At 48.2% G+C, this 19,885-nt stretch overlaps 1 protein-coding gene across 7 annotated transcripts in view; it reads left to right on the plus strand.

The window, feature by feature from the left end:
* The first annotated feature begins 5,932 nt into the window (after window positions 1–5,932).
* The window catches only part of MRAS (muscle RAS oncogene homolog), a 41,798-nt gene continuing 27,845 nt past the window's right edge, over window positions 5,933–19,885 (plus strand). For 2 of the 7 annotated variants that reach the window (XM_087733415.1, XM_087733414.1), the window contains exons 1-2: window positions 6,204–6,316; window positions 6,570–6,749. The gene's annotated coding sequence lies outside the window, so the exon portion shown is untranslated. Of the gene's footprint in view, window positions 6,072–6,203; window positions 6,317–6,569; window positions 6,750–6,956; window positions 7,650–19,885 lie in introns of those variants that run through there. The other 5 variants (XM_087733418.1, XM_087733420.1, XM_087733416.1 and 2 more) reach the window with 4 other exon arrangements.

Here is a 19,885-nt window from a genome sequence, read left to right on the forward strand (position 1 = left end):
TCTCTTGTACGTGTGGGACTGCGATCATTAAAAACTGAAGCAATGCAAATATACCCCGCTTCTCACTTGCCCCGTTCTGTCTTCATGTCTCGCAGCACACGGCCAGTGTCCAGGCCACTTGTCTTTCTCCTGTGCTTAATTCTGTTGCCTTAGCTCTTAACATGTGGTGAGTGTCCAACCAGAAACCTGAGCATTAACTAGATAGATTAACTAGACAGATAAGCTAGTTTTTCTTCCTGTTGACTGTTAGATTTCTGCAGGTTAGTCTACTGCAACCGCTTTCAGACTGCAAGCACAATGTAAGAAGCCCTTGTCATTCTTTTTCCAGTAAAATGCCAAGTACAACATTTCTTAGATTAAGATTTTCATAGCTAAATTTTGTTAGTGTTCTGATTGATATGTGTCCCTTCAGGTTCAAATTCCCCTGAGAGCCTGCCTTTTTCACCAAACTCTATTTTTGTGAGTGAACATGTAACTGACTGTAACATTGTACATCCCTCAGATTAAATCCCTAAGATGGAAAGTAATTACCTTTTTACATGCAGAAATGGTAAAATCAGCTGGAGCTAACACTTTGATAGTTAAGAGGATCATTTATTAATATTTCTGCATGGCGGCAGCACAGCCACCAAGGCCCTTGCAACTGTGAATCTCACAATCTTGCTCTTGGGCAAAGTATATGCAGTCATCTCTAATCTGTTCCATCTCTCCACAAGCAGCTCACCCAGCAGTGTGAACAAATTGCCTGGAAATGTCGTCATCGGGCTTCATCTGGCACTATCTCCCCTTCTGTCTGGGTCATTGATTTCCTCATCTCCTCTGCTTTAAAACTCAGATCATACATTAATTTGCGGCTCTCCAGTACTGAAGCAGCAGCACTGTGCCTCCCCTGCTCAACACCAGCAGTTTTCAGCTTCTGAAGTGTCCTTTCCTGTTGCTCATATGAAGACCTCCTGAATGTGTCTCAAGTGGCCTCTCTGCCTGCTCCATAACAGCATGCGCTCTGCCAGCTTTTGTTTCATCACAAGAGAGCTTAGAGCTGTTCTGCTTTCAGAAATTGGGTAAGATTCGGTCTCCTTCCTACAATGACTCAGTGTGCTGGAGAAATGACTCCTGCCTTGTACAAGCAGCTACCACGAAGCTCTCAGGGCTGGGTCAGCCTCTGCTAGCCACCAGCTCCCCTCCAGAGAGCCCCTTCGCCAGCAAGGAGCTGGGGCTGCTCCACGCTCTGGTCTTATGATTGCTAAATATAGAGCCCACTGACAAATAACATAAATGCATGAAGGGCCCAAGAACCAACAGTCGTTGCAGCATCGTCTTAGCTAATACAGCCTTTTCCTCTGTTCTTTTGTCCATGTTCCTGTGGCCTTTCAACACCATTCTTTGAATTTTGAAGAGATATCTCTGCATACCAAATTAATACTCAGTTCTCATTGCAAGTGTCCAGGACCGGGCCTTCAACATGCAATTCAGCTCAGAAAAGTTATTCTGTAAGAGAAAAAATCTTGTCTGGCTACTCACCGATACTGTGGTGGCTCTCTGCTTGCACTGGTCAGAGTTTATTCCCAGACCTGGTCTGCTGCCATCATTTAATAGCCAGGTACCACTCAGATCCTGTATCAGACCTGTTTGCTGAGCTGCAGCCAGCTCGAGCAGCTGAGCCACAAACTTTTGCCTGCTGTAGGTTTGCACAGCTATTCTCAAGGATCGAATCTGGCCAGCAGAAACTTATTTGTCTTGAGTTTTATTAGGAATAATAAAGTCCCATTTTTCCTCAACATTTGTAAACTGAGTGCATCTGGCATGGAAATAAGTGCAAGATGGTGAGGCCTCAAATTGTGAAGTCCTTACTCCTAAATTAATGGTGATCTTAATGGGAGTAATTCCATTCAAAGGAAGTGTCAGATAAAATTAGTCTGCTTCCTTATGGAAGTGTGTTCTTTCATAAAGCTCCTTGTCTTTCTAAAAACCAAACTGGCAGTCTCTTTGTTTCACAGCCAAATTCCTTATCCCAGGCCTGGAGTATGTATGGAAAAATATTTCCAGAGAATCCCCTGTTATAAATAACCTGGAGGGGGGAAGTATTCTATGTATTCTTCCTAAAAAAGAGAGGCAGGCTGCAAAAGGGTATGGAGAAAGGGCTGATCTCTTGTACTAGGGAAGGAAAAAAATCTTGATCTTGAGGCTGATGTTCACAGTGTGTGCTCAGGGTGAGTCACATGAAAGGCAAATTGAGATAAGAGGAAAGACTCCTGAAAGAAAACTACTGATTTTAATCTCTGTAACCCTGCTTAGAGGGTCCTTGTTATAGAAATAAAAGCGCTGTGCTTCCCTGTAACGTCTCCTTGTTAAAAGGTGCAGCACCACCAGCTCCCCTGAGCTTTCTGTCTACGGCCTCGCTGTATGTTTTCTACGTATAAAGCCTCTCGGGTTTTTTTTCTTCGTGACCTGTTTATAGAGGGTGCTGGGTGACCAGCCTGTCCCAGCCCTCTTGCAGCTGTTACAGCCACACCATATCCCGTCTTTAGCCACGCTGGCTCTTATGCAGTCACATGTGAACTTTTATCGGGTTTATGTAGTTGCATGTGAATATCACTAGATGTCCTCTACCGCTAAGTAGCTTTACCGCAGCCCGTGCCAGGCACCACACAGAAATTCAGTGAAATGAATCTCAGCTGTTTAAGCTGTCTTTTTTTATAGCTTCATTGTTCCTAGCCCATAGATGCACAGCAATATTCCTCATCCATAGCCTGAAGGAGTGATCTGCTACCTCTGACCGACTGGACTTACAGCGACAGCAAAGCTATTGTGTTGGTTTCGTGCAGATTTGGAGCCATCTGGCACATCATAGGAGCACCTCAACTTTTTACTTTGCCTCTCATTTGAGATTGAGCCATCAGGCAGAGCATAGGCTTTGGTGTCCTTGTGCTCTTCTCCAAATTCAACACCAAAGGCCAGGCGCGTGGGTCTCCACTCTAGCAAGATCTGATCCACTGCAGGATGGTGGATGCATCTCTGCGTGATGCAGTCGGGTACAGCTCCCTGCTCCAGCACAACCCAGCTGCCCTCCAGGCAGCGATGCCAGCAGCTCCTTGGGTTAGCTCATGGCAGGGCCACCGCATGCCCTCAGACCCCATCTCCACCCTCTGCCTTCTCTGCAGTGACCTCTTACCCTCTTATCCCTGGCTACGGCAGGAACTTCTGCAGACAAAAATCTTACCCGTTGCACTGTTCCTGCAGAGAAAACATTGCTTTTTTTGTGCAAACGGTCCCTGCCTTGCTGCCGTGCTGTGCAAGCCTGTGTGCTTGCAGCTGCCCGCTGCAGACCTCAGCTCGCATGCAGCGCGCCAGGGGCGGGCAAGGGAAGCATCCTCAGCCAGCCCCAAAGGCAGCTGCCAGCAAAACAAGCTGAGAGGCCACACGTGGCTCACGCTGCGTTAACCCGCGCAGCTTTAATAGGGGACAATAAACAGCCACATTCATCTAGCCCTAATAGTGAAATATTATGCCATATAAATAACGTGTCCTCTTATTTAGAGACAGTTTGCCTGAAGTATAGGCTGACCTGAGCTGTTCAGAGACTGTACGGTCACTTTAATCTATTAAGTGAAGCTGAAACAGACTGGAAATGTCATGTGCTTAAAGCTGTATGGGGGGGGAAATGTTGGCTGAAATCTTAAGGCACTTTTTGCTTTTAGCTTTGTATTAAGTTCCACAGTTTGAAGCATTGCCCATCCTGCGCTCGCATCTCCCCGGGGAGGGCTGGTAAAGGGGGGGGCTCTTCATGCCACTGCCTCTGCTGTCAAACTGAACGTGAAGTTTTGTTTGAGGGCTCCTTGGGATGACTCAGCAGGATACAAAAATGCACTTAAATAGGAGTTGTATTGTGTAAGCGCTCAACCACAGCAGCAATTCCCCTTTAGCAATGTTGTTAACTAATACGCACTACAAGAAATTTAATGTTGCTCCAGATGCTGGCTGGAATTGAAAGAGGAGTTTTTGGCTTTCCTCCTTACATAATTTTAGTATTTCTTATGGGCAGGAAGGCTACTGAGAACTGAGGAATACCCTGGAGACCTGACGTGCAGGAGCCAGGCCACGGACTTTTCCTCTCAAATGTTACTGACTTTGGTATGAAACACATCAGAGATTTTCAGGTTTGGGTGCCTGAATATTGGGCTTGGTTTGGAAACACAGCTGTCTGCACAGAAGCAGAAATGTGCCTGCTTTAAGGGTGATTTGTTTAAGATGCCCAAGTACAAAGCTGGATGCTCAGATTTAAAGATCTAAACTTGAAACCTTTCGCTTACCGGTCGCAGGACTGCTGTGTCCCCAGCATTTCGTGACAACATTTCCACATCTTCGAGGGTGTATAAATGACCTGCTGTGTTTTGAGACTCACTAGTGGGTACCGCTCACCAGCAGCTTTGCCAGTGCTGCCCTCGCTCATGGCAAGATGGGCTGATAGCAAAAAAACCAGATTCCTCGTAGCCAGCCACCTCCATTGCTGAGCTGTACATGTGGCTGCTAACAAAGTCTGCCCTTGAGAAACTGAGGAGACCGTTTTGTCCCGGAACGAAAATCTGCAACCAACAGAGGAGCCGAGTTTTGCACCAAATTCACGTGCAAACCTGTGACTCCTGTTGACAAACACGTCTTACAAACCTGGCTTTTCATTCACGTGAACAAAACGCCTCAGTCCCGCGGTTTGGTCCGGAAAGCCTCCAAGGGCTCCCTGGACATGTCTCCTGTGTCTCAAGACAGGGTGAGATTAGTGAAGAATTTGCAGGGTGAGCCGGTGCGGGTGCCGTGGCCGCCTGCTGTGGGTCTGCTCCCTCTCACCTCCTCCACGCTGCTGGGCCAATGCAGATTTTGAGGCAAAGGCTCGTGTATCGTGTTTGTAAAACTGCAGTGTGCTCCTCTCTGCCTCTTACTTGTTTCTTGAAGGCCACAGCACGTGCCAGACTGCCTCGGGTAGATGTTTTCTGGGAGTACTGGGGTGTATGTAATGCTAGTTTGGCACAGGAGGGGAGCTGGGGCTGCCCGCTTGTCTATGAGAACCAATTCAAGTCACATACATCTGCTTTGCAAACCGGCACGGAGGTGCACCCTGACCCAGCAAGGTGAGTTAGCAGGTGCCTAAATGCAGCCCTGTGAGAGATGCGCTGGGTGCTTGGCATGTCCCTCAGCACCCTGCAGGATGGTGCCCAAGATGCTCCCATTGCAGGACACGGGGCAGAGCCAGACCGAGCAGTTCTTCCTCACGTGGATTGCTGTCACGGAGCTGCTGCCTGCATCCTCTGTGAGGGCAGCGCATGTAAATAAACCCGTGCACGCACAGAAGCTGGGCTTTCGCTCCCGTCGGCTGCAAGGGGAAGGTGTGAGGTGGCAAAGGAGTCTGCAGGGGAGATGTGAAGCGCTGCTTTGGTTCTGTCTCCCATTGCCAAGGGCACAAAGGAGAGGTAGGAAAAGTAACTGCTGCCCATGTGTTCCCTCAAGTCCCATCTAGGATGGACTCTGGTGTATTGAACACAAATTCTGCTACTGTGATAAAAGTTGATACGGCTTCCTCGTATTTAGTATGAATATATATATATATGTGCGTGTGTGTGTGCATTGTAGCTGGTTCTTAATGGCATAGTGTGTGTCGTGTCCATGAGCCGTGAACTCCGGTTGTATAATCCCGTGCCCTCCGGTTGCTGCCCGGTCCATCAAGCAGCGCCCGCGGTTCTTCACTCTCCTCCTCCTCCTCCTCTGCTGGCGGCTGCACAGCGGCCCGGAGGGTCTCTCCGCTCCCGTTCAGCCAAACCGCCCCCGGGCTGCCGGGCGGGGAGAGGCGAGGCACCGGCCGCCCTCCCGCCCGCTCGGGCGCCTTAAGGTGCCGCCGCCCGCTCCCGCCGCCGCGGTCCACCTTAACGCGGCGGCGGCTGCGGCGGCGGACGGGCCCATTGCCGCGCCGGGGGTCGGCGGGCCCCGGGCCCCCCGGGAGCCGCGCCGCCGCACGCGCCCGCCGGAGAGCGGCATAAAAATGAGTCAAAAGTGAGAAAAACGTCGCCGTCACCGAGCCGCAGGTGATGGCGGGGCTCGGGCCACCGCCGAGAAACCCCCGCCGGCGGCACCCGGCCCGTCCCCGGGCGGCGGGGCCGGGCTATTTATAGCAGCCGCCGCGGCGATATAAGGGATGGCCGGGTGCGGGCTGCCCTGTCGCGGCCGGCGGGGCGGGAGCGGGCGGGGGCCGGCGGCGCTGCCCGGCCGGGGGCGCTTCTCGGCGGGCATGGGCGGGCGCTGAGGGCGCGGCGCGGCCCCGGCAGCCCGGGTGAGCGGGGAGAGGGGCTGGAGGGCTCGGGGCTGGGTGGCGCTTTCGGCAGGGGGGAAAAAAAAGAACCCAAACAAACAATAAATCGCAGTTTCTTTTGCTTTTACCCCCGCGACGCGAGGGGGTGCGGGACAGCGCCGCGCGGAGTTACGGCGCTCCACGCGCGGAAAGCCGGCGGGAGGGGTGGGACCGCCGTGACAGCCAGCGGTAACGGCGGCGGGGCTCTCCCCTCTCTCCCCTCCTCTTCCCCCAGTAATTCCTGCTGAAATGCGGTGCCCCGCTCTGGCATGAGCCCCCCCCCCCGCCGGGAGGAACGCTCCCCGGGCACCGCCGCTTTCCCTGGCCGGAGATCGGTGTCGGGAAGAAAGCGCTGTCGCCGACTGTCGCCGCGGAGCCGCCGCTCTCAGCAGCGCCAGACGCCGGGCTTGGGACGGTACGGTCGCTTTGTGCCGCGGGTCTCGCTGCTTTCGGTGTCCGGGGGGTTTCTTTCCTTCCCTGCTGGCCGCTTGAAGAGGGACTGTGTAAAGCGATGGTTGGACCGCTGCGGGTCTCATGTCTTCTCCGGGGGGTGTGGTGGGGAGAGGGGGCCGCTCTGAGTTGCGCCGTGTCGTGGAAGATCTTTGTAAGTTGAGGGTTTGTTGGATTTTTGCTCTGTCTCGGTTTTTTCCCCCCAGCAGATTCAGAGCCACGCTAGTCTCTTACTTTCCTACCGCTTGCGTGTTCTTATCTGTGTACCGCAAGATTTCTTATCTGGCGTTAAAACTGCTCTTGGACCACTATATACTTTGTGAAAGCTTCCAGATTCATGTGTTTGAGTTATTTGCTAGACTTTGAGAAGGAAGATACAGATGCTATCTTTAATTACAAAGAAACAAGAAGAGGAGGAGGTACTTTTTTTCCTGGTTTTACTTTTTCTCTGCTTTAAGAAAATGAACTGAACCACAGCTGAAGGACAAGGACTTTTCAGCTCTTGTGCTTGGGATTGCTGGGGATTAGAAAGAAAACTTGTAACTTTTTTTTTTTCTTTTTTTTAAACAACTCAAGAGCCCTAGAAGCGGTGTTTAGAAAACGCTGCTTCCCAGAGAAAGTAAGATAAAGCCACGCTGGCTGCAAGTCGAGGAGCAAGTTAAGAGTTAGTTAGACCTTGGGTGGACCAAGTCTCTGCCTCCTGCGCTTGGCTGCGCTAGTAACCCTCCCTTGTTGAGCTGATGACTTTATGCAACAAATTGGGACTTTACACCGCGGCGGTTCGGAGCAGAGCCTGGGGTTCTGTTAGAAGAGCAAAGCGCATGGTGGAGTCCTGACCCCCACGTGAGGCTCTCCCCCAGCACAGGTAACTGCAGCCCTTCTGCACCTGTCAGCTGGCACTCGTCTACATTAGTTGCCTAATGTTATGAAAGAGTGGAAATCTAAGCCACCAACTCCTTAGGTATCTTAAGGCATCTAAGTTTGGATTTTGGTGGCAGGCTTAAAGGGATGCTATTGACCAGAAATGTTCCGTTTATGTCTTATCTGGAAACTGTTGTTCATACAATAGTTGGTACTAAGAACAAGCACACCAACTTTATAGTCATAACTGGATATAGATGTGCTTTCTGAATTTTCACTGTGAAATTGTATCGGGTTAGCTCAGGCCCTTTCTGCACAAGAGACGCATTTCAAAGGCCTAAGACTGCATGGGTCAGCTGTCATTATTTTTCTTTATGAAAGGTGTTTCTCTGTTGCTCAGGATCTGTTAGGGGCATTGCAAAAACGGGGTCTATTAATTTAAGGAAAACTAGGAGAAGATAAGAGAGAGAACAAGGGTATGGCAAGGAAATAATGAAGTAATAGCTTTAGAAGAACTACCTCTCGGTAGCACAGCTTTTTAGGACTGCCTAATAGAGATAGGATTTCTTTCTCTGTACTTGAGTCTGAAAATACAAAGCTGACAGCACCTCTTTAAAAATAATAGTGCATATAGAAAAATATGTGTTCTTCATATTGTAGTTCTGCATCAATTTGTTTGGCTTCCTCTGATTTTGCCTCTCTATTCCAGGAGATATCCCATACGATAAGAGTGTGTAGCCCAGATTGCAGAGGGCCAAACACCCCACTGGCATGACGCCTGCACCAGGGCCGGAGCTGGCCCAGCATCTGTTTTCAGAACTGATGTGAAAGGCAGTTTCTATTTATTGAAGTTTTTTGTGGGTGTTTTCACAAGCTCAAAATTTTTTGCAGAGGAACTAAGAATTACAAAAACATAGCTTGCCTTCTTCATGGGGGGAGTTTTTGGTATGTCTTGCGTTGGGTGATTTTTTTTCTTAAACTGCCACTGAGGCTAACAAAAGGGAGGAATAAAACTGTATCACCTGGTGGTTAGAAAGGACTTCTTTCCTTCTCTCCACACATTTTTTGGCACTGGGGGAAACATGGCATTTGGGGACTGGAAGGAGGAGGATGAGTCCTGTACATGAGCTGGTGTTGTCATTGGCAAAGTAGTACACGAGGGCAATGGAAGGACAAGTGTATATAAGAGAAATGAATGTGAATCGTTACTGTTGACATCGTGCTGTGGTTCCTCAGAGCTCTTCTTTAACTGTGGGCGAAGCAGTGTGCTGTACCCGAGACCTGCATGACCCTTTAGCTCGTACCACATGCTGCCAGTGGTGTTTCGCTGTTGAGACCGTCAGGGCAGAAACTCTGCTCCCTACTGCTCTTAATTCTGGAGGGCTCCTTGAGGAAGGCTGTTTGGCTTCATTCATTTCTGCCCTTTCATTTTTATCTTCTCTCTTTGGGTGTGAAATATTTTTTTGTGACTGGATCCAAGCCAAGGGCCTCTACCTACCTCCCGCAGTTGCCAAGCTGGGCATCTCTGCTGGGTACAGGTGAGCCAGTTCATTAGGATGAATCAGTCTGCCCTATGAAAGCTTTAGGCTCCAGGCTTCAACTGGACCAGTCTCAGTGTGGTCTTGCCTGGTTTGTTTGCTTTGCACGGCTCCAGCCACGCTGTCGCTCCTGGTGGCTCCTCGCTCCAGCCTCTCTCAGCCTCCGCAGCCTGCGCCGGACCTCTGGTGCGGCGTGGGGCCCCTACGCGTGGAAGCTGCCCTTGCCTCAGCGTCGTAACTCCTCCGTGACTGTGCATCCCTTTGCCTTCTCTTACCTGCAGAGGTGGAGGCAGGAGGGATTGTGCCTCAGGATGGGAATGTGCAGCCCTCGACACAGAGAGTACTCCAGACTCTGGAGATGGAGAATATTAACATGAATCCACAGGAACGAAGAGGGGAGTGTTTTTGCATGTTGGCAGTGTTTGCATAAGCTTTTACTGTCACAAATAAGTACATCAGGGTTGAGGGGACAGATTCAATACAGAAAATATGGAATTAATTTTCAGGCTTCTCAGACAGTACTATAGGCAGGGCTGAGGAAGAGAAGTGGTGTTAAAAGATATGGAAATGTGCCTTGAAAGTGACCTTTCAAAGATCAACAATATTATTCTTGGTGTCTGAGGCACCCAAGTTTAATGAGGTATAAAGCAGAAGGGGTTGGGAGGATTTGGTCCAAGTGAAAACAGAATGAGCGTGGGACTGGCAGATGGGAGGAACGTTAGCCCACTCCTTGCTGGAGTTATCGCTGCTTTCTCCTGTTGTTGCCTACAGAGGGCCTTGACAGAAGATACTCAGTGGGGAGGGGAGTACAGCCTGCCTTTTCTACTTGAATGTCACTGGCTTTTTTTTTCTCCATGGGGAAACGAAGGTCCAATGCTCCAGTGGGTCACATCCTGAGTGTTTGTATCCAATGTAAATCTAGAGCAAGTCCATCAACTTCAATAGCATCTGCAATAAGCCACAACTGGCTCTTTCTGAACAGAGAGGAGAAATGAACAGCTGGAACTTCAGATGCTGACTTTGTTGGCATACTCATTTTTTTTTTGAGATTTACGACTCTCTTATTCTCCATTTGAGAATGTAGTGGAGCAATTGCTGATCCATGCATGCATGTATATGTGAGAAAATGTCAGCGGAGGAGTAATACGTATGGAAGTCTTGCATAGAAATATGGCAAACTGGCCACCTGTTCTTAGATGATGAAATAATTATACAAAAATATCTCCTGAAATAATGATTGAGTGAAGAGGTGGGGGCAGGGTTGGGGGAGGTTAATGATATTTTAAAGTAGTTTGCTGTACTTATAGCACTTAACGGTACTTACTACTGACTCTCCTGCTAATTTTACTGCTTCAGACACTAGTTCTTCAGTAAGTGGTGGTTAATGCTGCTCAGATGTATAGGTTTCATCAGAGACCAGTCCAATGGCTGGAGCTAGCTGAAGAGATAGGTGCCTAGGTACCTTCTCTGTCAAAGACTGCCCAAAGGTGGGTAGGCAGCTCTTATAGATTCCAGTCAGTGTCAGTCTGTCTCTCATTGAGCCCACTTTTCTTCTTTCTAAAACGGGGTAGTAGAAGTTCCTTCTTTGTGGGGTGTGTTGGAAGCATAAATATAGCACATGCTGAGATACTTCAGAAGGCATCTAAGTATCTGAGATATACTTTGGGATTGGATTCCCCTTCCTTCTGCTTCTCTTCTGGACAGAATTGACCAGCAGAATTGCTCAGTGCTTCTACAACTGAGGTTTTTTATTAATTCTTGGCTAAATCTTGTTTGCCTCAGAGTTTGTTTGCCATTGGTGGGCTTGAGATTAAAACCTTGAGCTACTTTCTTGTACTTTCTTCTACTACTACTATAGAGCAGCTTAAAAACTGTGCAGACACCCTTTCACCTTCTCCCGGATAGATAACATAATGCCTGCCTTGCCTACCCTTTCAGAAGGTCTGCTTCTGGAAAGGATGTTGTACCAAATATATAACTTTATGCAGTGTGGTTTATTCTTTCTTCATCCCTCTCAGCCCTCTGCTATTTAAGCCTTCGTTGTTGCTGCAAATTCCACAGTTTCATACAAAGCCTCTCTTTTGAACATACAACAGTTCTCATTCTCGTATTAACTTGCTAAACCTACTTGAAGTGGGCGCTTCATTTAATGGAGGGGAAAAATCTATGTATTTTCCCAAAGGTGGGGGAGATGCTCCCAAATGGTTTGCTGATCTCTGCTCTCTGTGTTTGGCTATTGCCAACTCCTGACTGCATCTGCCTAGCTCTTGGTCTAGAGATGAGCATCACTGAGGGCTTCCTGGGGACTGGTTCACCTCTGAACAGTGACTTGTAATGATCAAACATGGTGGGCCAGACCACTGGTTTATGTAGTGACTGCTGTTAGTCCACTGAAGACCAAACAGCTAGTTTCCATCATCTCCAGTGAAAACGAGTACAGCTGCATCAGCTTGCAGCCAGTTTACAATAAACCTGCTCCCTGGGCTGTGTGTTAACCTCGCTAAGTGTCTCCTGGGGTCAGGTCTGTTACTCCTGTATGTGAAAATAAGTCTTGTGCTTTCTAATCTACTGGAGTGTAAATAAAGCAAGAAGGTCTTTCACTTACAGGCTCACTCATTGGCATATATTAGTAACGCTCATCAGCTTTTGACTGGAACTTTGATGGCATAATTACTCTAAAAGGGTAACATAATCAAAACTACCTGTGTGACTTTGGGAGTTAGATTCCTAAGAGTCTTAGTCATTATTTTAAACAGGAATCAGCTTTTTAAGCCACACATACTCCTGGAAATTTTAAGAAAAGGCTTCTGTTATCATGTCTTTAAAATGACAGTTTCTAGGACGAGCATGGCAGCTCTGCCACTCCGCTCATTTCGGATATTAAATAAGGAGGTTGAAGAAACAATTAGAAAAATACCGTGGAAAATAGATTCTCATGGGTAATCTTACTAGAGAGGTCTAAGATGTAAAAACGTCTACTCTTCAGTCACCTGACAGCAGGATGGATGTGAGCATGTAGTTTTCAGCTATGTCTTCGGGACAGCTAGGAGGATGACTGATGTCTCGGCCGTCACTGTAGGCAGAGCAAACATACATTTCTCCAGACATGATTTGGTGCACTGAATTCAAACAACTTGTGACTGGAACAGTTCAAGTCACCAGGGCAAACATGGTTATCAGAAGAAATGGATAAACTAAGAAAACAGTCTTGCATACTCTAGTATTTATGTTTGTGTAGGTAAGACTTTAATTTGCTATCAATCTTCCGTTTCTTTTTGAGCAGTGATGGATTAGTCTTGGTACTTGTGCAATTTTTAAAGCATTCCTGTAACACTTGTAATGCAAAATCTATTTATTTTACAACATACGTGTGAGATAGGGAGCTACTATTTATCTCACTTGTACAGCTGGGGAACCAGAGCATTCAGTAAAGCTAAATGCAGCACACAGGATCACACAAGAAAGTCTGCAGCAGGACAGGCAGGAGGGTGCTGAAACTGGGTCTCAATTCCCATGAAAACCACTGAGCTCTGGTCCATGCTTTTCCCATCAGGTTCCTCCTCAGTGCTTCTGAGGCAGTTGGGTCATTTCCTTGGCTAGGCAAGGTGTGGTTTGGCTTTTTGAAGGAGGAAAGCTCAAGCCTGGTGATGGAGGGAGGAAAATTACGTATGTCAGGGGGAAGATGGGGAATGGGGAGCATCCTCCAGCTAGAGATGCCACCACCACTTCTTCAGCGAGCCCAGCTTCAGCGATGCTGGCACAGGCTGCTTCACAGCTGTCGAAACCCCTTTACTCGGGGTAAATCCCTGCTCTTCCTGTGCCCAGAGCCAGCTCTGCTGTTTTTAATAAAGTTGATATGAGTGCCTGGGTTGACGATGAAGCCTTCTGCCCAGCCGCTGGCTCCACATCTGCTGCCACTGCGCTGCATCTCTGTGCTGCCTGGGCTCCCTGACGGCGGAGCTGCCTTCGCTCCGACCTGGCCTTGTGTGGGGCACCAGTGTTTTGGTTTTGGGGGAGGAAGCTGTTGCAAAGCTGGCAGGAGGAATTTTTTGTTTTAGCTGCATGGTGAACAGTAACAATATGAGTTTTATTGCTCAGAATGTATCCACATTTATAGGATGCTATATTTAAAAAGGAGAAAAAATGAGTCATGGGGAGCTATGCTAATGCTAAGTATTTATGTCTACCTCTTGTGAGGCTGAAGGCAGCAGGAGTTGAGCAACACTCTTGTGAAGCGTCTAGAGGATTTACGGATTAAACTAAAGCCCGCTGAAGTCAGCTGTAAGTCACGCTGTGCCTCACTCGGGGTCCCTATCATGTACCTTGTGCTGGTTACAGTGAAATACTCTTCTTGAAAAACCTGGGAGCGCTCAGTGCTGTCGACTTCCCTGGGCTCAGGCAGGAGCTCACTGAGCCGCGGGCTGCAGCAGAGATCTTTACCCTCCCAGCGGCGACTAGAAAGTCACACCTTGGTCGCAGCCGGGGAGGGATGTCCCTGTGCCTCTCAGGCCTTGCCTACAGCACCACGCAAGCAGGTACCTGCACCCTGAGTGGGAGCAGGCAGAGCCTGGGCACGCCTCGGCTTCTACCCGCTCCTCTAGAAGAGCTGTAGGCCCAAAGAGAAGTAAGGTCAGGGTCTGCTGTGGCACAAGCTGCCGAGCTCTCCTTTCAGAGCCTGCTAGGGACACAGGGATGCCAGGATTCAGACGCTTTCGCTTATGGCATGCCTTGACACTAATTCAGTTGGCTTTCACTTAATTATGAAGTGCAAGTGTTGGTTTTTGTTTGTTTCTTTGTTTTTTTTATTTAAAAAATTCCTTAATGAAATACTGTTCTATTTGAGAGTGCCAGTGAATTCAGCTTTCCAAGTGTCTGCTTGCCAGCGTGGCTCAGCTCTAGTCTCAGGCAGAGGAGGGACTGGGACGGGGGCTTCTCTGCTGGGTGGGCCGAGAACAGAGGATGGAGACGGACTCACAGTGAACAAACCCAGACAGCATGGTGTGCCCAGAAAAATGCAGAGTTGGTAACAACAAGGTGCTCTGCAGCTCTTCTGTTTTGCCCACTTATTTGAGAGGAGGACTTTTCAAAGTGAGCAGAAAATAATCATTAAAATGAAGTCTTCAGGTTTAGTGGGCTTTTTGTTTTGCTTCTTTAGGAATCGGTCATATCAGTATCAAAATGAGCATATTTAAGCTTCCTTTGGTATATTTTTCAGGGGTACAGTAGAAAACAGAAAAGGCTGTAATGGTGTAAGGCTGGTTCTGGTTTGTGGAAACAAATACTTGCTCATCTTGCAATAGTAAGAGGGGTTGAAAAGCTTTTGAATAGGGATATGTTATTTGCATTGCTGGCAGCACAAAGCCTAATGGTGAGTCTGATATACAATAGCTGGAACAAAGACCCACCCAACCCACTTTGAAAGGATGTTAATGGACATTGGTGCAGTGGGAATCCCATGCATTTTTTTCTTAATCTGGCCTTCCCACTTAAAGGGCTACCAAAACATCCCCTGCAGCAGGTCTCCAGGTACCCGGTCACTCCAAAAAAGCATTTAGCGGATTTCTTCTCTAAGCTTGCAAGCCAGTGATACAAGCTCCTTTACCAGTTGGTTGTTGTGACACACACAGACTCCAGAAAGGTATGAAATGACAAAAAGTAACAGGATGCAGATGGAATTTAATCTTTCAGGCACATCCAGACACTGTTATCGGGACTGTCATCTGTACTTAACATACCCAAATAGCTCTTGAGGGGTCTGCATAGACAGCTGGCAATTTAGTAGAGATTGTGATCTTCAGAAAATACGTAGCTGATGTCTTCTGTAATACTTGGTATGGAAGTATTAGTGCCACCAGTGTAAGTAGAAGACTTGCCAGGTGGGGAACATCTATATATAAAGCAGGACTCATGGGGAAGAAGTTATTCGGTACTCAGCATTCAATCCCAGAAATGGTCATCGAGGGCATTCACAGAGCTTGTGTTGTGGGGAGACAAACTGGGAAGGGGGAGATCACTGAAGGAATCCCTTTGGCTCAGGAGTGCTCACTGCCAAGCTGCAGACTGGAGGTTGGTTTGATGGCTGCTGGCATTTGGTGGGGACAAGAGTCCCCAGCTAACCGAGGAGGAGGAGGAGGAGACGTGCCCGAATGCTCTGGCAAAATCCCAAGCTGTTGCAAATTGTTTTTGTGAAATGGCAGTGCAACATCAAGTATTGCCATCGTGGCTCTGAGTAGCGTATGATCTCGCTGTTGGGTACCTGCCTAGCCACAAGTCTACATCTGACGCAACTGTCCTTGGAGAACAAGGCAGGTATCGCCTGAGCCCATCCTGTGCACGCTCTGCTTCGCTTCCACCTGAAGAGACTTTGGTGACAGCTGGTGAAGGATCATAACTCTGTATTAAAAGTCCGAAGGTTACGATGAGCTGTAGCGATGAGGTGGACTTGAACGAGTACATGCAGCTCTTCCCTCAGAAAATATTTTGTAGCTCAAGGACGGAGTGCTGGGAGAGAGACTTCTCTGTTTCCTCCACATGCTGTGGATGCTTTTAAATTTAATCTGCAAACAGGCAGAATAGCAAACATGAGGAGCTGAGCAGACCATTTGCTTTTCTTGAGGTTTGGTTTGGTCTGAAAAACTCTGTTAAAATGTTCTGCTGAGCATCATTTCCTCTGCGCATTCTGCAAAATGGCTCCATGCAGCACAGAGATGCTGATAAGATGCTGCAGCACCCCTGTCCTGTGAGCTGTGAGTGTTTTGTTATGTGAGATTTACCTGTGGAATGTTAAGTCCATCTTCAGAAGTTTGACTTGGACTGAACACCTGCGGAGTGTGAAAAGTCTTTCAGGTTAATCAGCAAAGTTTTCTAGGGGATATATAATTTCTTATTCTTTTCGCAATGTAGCAAGTCTGTTCAATTAAGCATCTGGGATTTGAATTATTAAATAACAGAACAGTTTCAATCTACTTTTGTGTTGGTAAGGATCTCCAGCAACCCATTTTTATTCCTTGGATTTTTAGATTAGGAGCTCTTTGAACCTCAGGAGGACGACTTACTGGATGCGGGAGGGCAGAGAAATACAACTCTATTTCTAAGGTCTCCTGAGCACAGCAAGTCACTCCCTGTTGTTTACATACCAGCCTCACAAGAATATGGGAATACATGTTAGGCTGTCAAAGCAAAGGAGCAAAATCGTGTTTTCAGGCATATGCTGCGTTGAAGCATCTGTTTGGTTTTGTGCAGTGTGAGGATAAATCCTTTTGCTGCATAAAACACTGGGAGCAATTCTCTGGTTTGGAGGTCAGATTGCCTTATCTGTTTTGGGGGAAAAATAGAGAAAAATAACAGTAGTTGCAGTTTGCATGGACTTGGGAAGGCTCGCAAAGAGGTGGATGGGTCTAGCTGGGAGGTGGGAAGGGACAAAGAGGAGTTACCTAAGCCAAAGAGGTGAAGGGTTGCTGAACTCAGGCAGCGGGTGGAGGTCTGCCACCTTCAAGGCAGTGAATGAGGAGCTGCAGAAGGAGGTGAACAAGTGTCTGCTAGCATCCATGGTGGGGGCAGAGGGGCAGGCTGCCCTGGGCAGGGTGTCCTCCTGGGCAACGGGAGGCAAGGGACTTGCTGATGAAGCCACTTGGCCCCAACCAGCTCCCAAAATGCCTCCCAATGTCAGGAACACTCCTGACCCCAGGCTAATGTGCTCTCGCTCTGTTTGAGACCGGTGCACTTCAAAAGCCTTGTCGAGTGGCGGGGTGGGTGGACACGGTGGGTGGAGCTGATGACCCAAAATACCATTTCCCCTTCCTAAGGCTGGGCGTGTACCAAACTTGTGTCTCTGTGTGGTAAAAGAATATGAACCAAAAGTGCTGAGAGATGCAGTGGTTAAATTCAAACATGCTGTGGCAGGATGAAAGTAATCTTGTCCCTTACCAGCCTTTAATGCTTTGGGGCTTTATTTATTTTTTTTCAAGTGGCTGCAATCCCTGCCATCTCTATCTGTGCTTTTAATAGAAAGATTTTTATATGCAGAAACATGTCAAGACACCATCAGGGTAAACCATCCCATGTTGTGTTATAGCTCACAAGGTCAAGATAAAACATAAGGATATCTACAGTTGCCTTTCAGTTAAAATTTTATTTTTGCAATGTCCTTGAATGTACTGAAGTGTATGAAAAAGATCCCCACATGGAGTGAATGTCCTGTAGGGACAACCCAGCGTTCAAAGAAGGGCCAAATCCAAATTTCTTGCTCTTTCTGCGAGTCCGATATTTAAAATGTGACACAAATGAGAGATGTACCTGAGTTGCCAAGACTAAGGCTAGCATCTCTCTGCTTGGCGATTAAAAACAATGGCACTATACAGGCATAGGATTGGCATAGGAGGTCTGCCATAAGGTCAGAGCAACACAGCGCTGCATCCCAGTATCTTCGAGAAAAGACCTTGATGTCTTGACTCTGTTGTGACTTTGCAGCAGGATAGCTGTACCTCTTACCTGTGTGGTGGATCGAAGAAAAGAAAGGATCTTCCTGGGCTCTCATGGTAGAACCTAAACATTTCTATGAAACTTCTCTAGCCAAGGTCGGTAGGGGATTGAAACTTAGGAGAATCTGAGCAAGGAAACCTGTTCACATAGGAGACCACAGTAATTGAATGAAAACAATGCTCTGGAAGAGCTACTAAAGGACCAGGGATTCTTCTTTGAAAGTAGCTCTTGATTTGACCTCGAGAATCTACGCAGAAACTTTGTCCATTTTTGCTTTGTTCAGTTCATGTGTGGTCTTACCTGTGAAACGACCCTTCCCATCGCCTGGGTACAGCAGAAGTCCTGTACGCCTGTAGGAGCCAGCGCTCTGTACTGCAGCAGGTACAACTGCACGTAGGACAACTCACAGTTAAGTAAAAACGAGTGTGTCCAGCCTCAGTAAATGAGGATAAATGCAGTGATATTTGTGTTTAACTAATGTTTTATCCTCTTGTCTGATCGAAGTTCCTTATCCGCCCCTTCACCAATACCAAGTGGCGCATTTGTTGTCCGCATTGCTGTGGGGAAGGAGCTCTTTGGTGGGTTGGGTGTAGCCCAGCACATCTCCTCATCCCTCTGGGACAGCATCCCCTTGGGGAATCTGACTGTACGGTTTCTAGAAACCTGCTAGTGCCAGCCCGATGATTGACAGAAGGCATCATCTTTGGCACGGGGCACTGGGGGGCTGAGTACCTTCAAGGGTGACTTCTGAAATGAGTATAACCATGTTTGGTGTGTTTCTCCCATGTGAATGTTAGAACCAGTTTATTGGGCAAAAGTAGAAGATGTTATTGTTTGGTGTGTGTGAAAGATGCTTTGTGGCGATAGCAGTGGAGGGTGTGCCTCTCCCTTTTCCTTTAACTGGGGAGAGACTCTGCTGTTGCTTTTTCTTTTCTTTTTCTTCCCAAATGGCAATTGATTTTTGAGGGGGTTTATCTTTTCCTGAAGTTGTGAGTGAATTTCTGATGTGATTGCACAGAGGTAGTGGTGGTTGGAGCCCTGCTGTTGCCTCGTTCATCGGAGGTGCTTCACGAGAATGCAAGACACTTTTGAGGTATGATTTCCCATAGCATGCTAATCCAGTGAAGTGCTGTAGACTTGCTTGCTGGCACTGTTTAAAGCCATAATGCAGCACCACCTGCCAAACCACGGGGCATAATGGAAATGTTAATGAATGTACATATATACCCTCCCACGCAGCTGCAAGTTGAATGACTTAAAAGTTGTGGCAGAGGGTTTAGACTGAGCGTGGAAGGAACAGGCTTAGGGTATCCTGATGCAGGTCTGTGCTGAAACTGGGGGGTGAGGAGTGGCCACAGGGGTCTGAAGTTGGGTCAGCTGAACCGTAGGGTGTTTTCAAAGATGTGTTGACTTTCAGCTGCTGCTCTCTGATATATGGAATCGTCCACTCGTGACACCTGAGAAGAAACGTGAGCATCCAATAGCAAAGCACAGGTACTGAGCAGGACCGGCTGGGATCCCGGTACCTCTTTTCCAAAGGGGTATCGTTGCAAGATGCTTCTCTCCAGTGCTGGCAGGGCGTATGTGTTTGATGGAAGGGAGAACTTGAGCCATGCATGGGTAAATTCTGTTCCTCAAGGGTGGTTTGGCCAGTTACCTGCTGGTCTGAGCGTCAAGGTGTGTGTTTGCCACCAGGAGGGCCTGCCCAGGCTGGCGGGGAGCAGGAGGAGGACAGCAGGGAGGGAGCTGACAGCCGTGCAGCTTGCCAAAGAGAAGGAAGGGCTGAGAAGAGGCGCTGGGGCTGGCCTGGCACGTGGCTGGGATGCTGGTGGTGTACGTGCACCCTGTCCTGAGACAATTTCACAGGGATGCTGTGGCCTCACGCAGCTGTGGGTCACTATGTGTGGCGCGGAGGAGGGGGCCGCGCATCTTCCCCATCCCACTCCTCACCCCGGTACCTGGCCCTGAGCTCTGCCCACATTCCTCTTTCAGACAAGCCTGTTGGGATTTGCCAAATATGGAGTCGCCTCCCCAGCATGTTGTGCGTAAATAAGAGGCACATGCTCTTGGCAGACACTGTAACAAGCCTGGAAAAAATTACTGTTATGGGTCCTGGGCCAGTGGTTAGATCTTAGAGTCTTCCAAGTGACAGAGTAGTGACACGGACCCAGGAAATGCCTGGAAAATAGCCTTCCACGTGGTTCTGGGATTTACAGTCATG

This window comes from Nipponia nippon, unplaced genomic scaffold, assembly GCF_047370975.1.
Source record: "Nipponia nippon isolate SJK-2023a ecotype South Korea unplaced genomic scaffold, ASM4737097v1 scaffold_5, whole genome shotgun sequence".
Taxonomy (NCBI): Eukaryota; Metazoa; Chordata; class Aves; order Pelecaniformes; family Threskiornithidae; genus Nipponia; species Nipponia nippon.